A 1,917-nucleotide genomic window follows, 5' to 3' on the forward strand; every position below is an offset into this window, starting at 1 on the left:
GACGTCTGACTTACACATTGATTGGTTCAAAGGAATATGAGGAGAAAGAAAACAAAAAAAAATTGGATGAAAAATTAAATTTTTTATTGTATGAATATCCATAGAAAATTAAGAGAAAAAGAAAAAAGTGATCTGGAATCCATTTAAAACGTTTCTCTTCGACCGTGGGCTGAAAACTAATGGGAAAGGAGCTAATAAGAATAAAATTACAGATTTATCCTTTGTTTAACAAAGAAATAAAAATTTCCCATTTCATTCTCTTTCAAAAATCAAAAACAGTGTCTAGCCAATAATAGAGAAGGATATTTTAAAAAAAATATTAATTATTAATAAAGATAATATATTAAAATCTTGTTAACTTTTAACTTGGATGATTTTTTTGTTGAAAAAATTACTTAAATGTATTAATGTTATTTTATTCTAGTATAATTTTTTTTCATTCAAACAAAATTTTTTTTTCTATTTTTTTATTTATTTTCTCTTTATTTAAATAATACATAAAAAAATTCACTTTTTTTCTATTTTTTTTCTTTCATTTTCTTTTCACTCATCTTCCATTTTATATCTAAACAATATATTAGGGTGTCCACAAATTTCACCTTTCGATAGGTGTTTATTAATTTTTTATTCTTTTAAATCAGAAGTTTCATCTTTTGATTTGTGATTATCATTTTTCTTAAATTAAAAATATTACCTTCTGATTTGTGTTTTTTTTTTTTAATTAAAAATCTCATCTTTGATTTGTATTTTTTATTCTTTTAAATCAGAAATCTTATTTTTCATGTTTTCTCAAAAAATAAAAAAATTACCACATTAAAATTGATAGAAATTATTTTCTATATTAGTTTTGGTTTTGGTGATGTACAACTGAGTGACCTTGGCTCGTGTTAAACATGCGGGTGGTAGATTAATTTTCTCGCAGTTGATGAGAAATTGACACTGGCAACACACAAAGTGTGAGAAGGCAGAAGGTGACCCATGTCCCAGACCAGCTTGAGTTTTTATTTCTAAAAAGAGAAGAATTATTGCGTTGTAAAAATTTTTTCTTTAGAGAACGTTGTCTTAAGAGAATACAGATAGAGATTGTTTTTTTATTGAGTTCAAAATTTAAATACTTCAATCTTCATTTTCAATCCTCTTTGTTATGTTTCTGAATCAACAACACCTAAAGCACTCTATCTATGAACCTTGGTACTTCTGCTGCTTCACATTTTGTTCTTTTTCTGAATACCTTTTGGCGAATTGAGTATTGGTGTTGAATTGGGAGTGGATCTTGAGTTGAGTATAGGGCAAACGGTTTAAAAATGGGTTGGTGGAAGTAACTGTGATTCTGATGAAATTTCTAAGGACCTAATTACTCTTGAACTCAAGAAGCTTCTGCTTGATAAAAGAGACAGCAGGATCACATTTGATGACTTCCGTTATCACTCTAACTTTTTTATTTAAAAAAAAAATTTCTGGCTCAATGCGAGATGAGTTTTTAAAATTGATTTTTTTTAACATTACTTTTCACTATATGTGAGATACTTTTATAAAAATATTTAAAAAAATTGAATAAATTGACAAATAAATTCTTGAGGATTTACATTCTATATAAATTAGTCTTAAAAAAAATACTAATAAAATTTTTTAAATGAGCTTTTCTTTTGTTTTTTATAAACTGGTTAGCATGAGCGATGTCACTCAACCCATCTCAGTTGGCCCCCCAGCACTGTTTAGAAACGAAAATATCAAGGACTTTTTTTACCTAAATAAATAAACTAAAACGTGAAAACTAAAAAGTTATCCAGTAATCTAGATTATTCGACACAGGATTTATATATAAACAATTGAAAAATACAAAAAAAATTAATTTTTAGTTAGCTAACTTTAGAATTTTGATTTATAATTTAAAATATAAAATTTAAAATGTATAAT

The sequence above is a fragment of the Arachis ipaensis genome, chromosome B01 (genome assembly GCF_000816755.2).
Source record: "Arachis ipaensis cultivar K30076 chromosome B01, Araip1.1, whole genome shotgun sequence".
Taxonomy (NCBI): domain Eukaryota; kingdom Viridiplantae; phylum Streptophyta; class Magnoliopsida; order Fabales; family Fabaceae; genus Arachis; species Arachis ipaensis.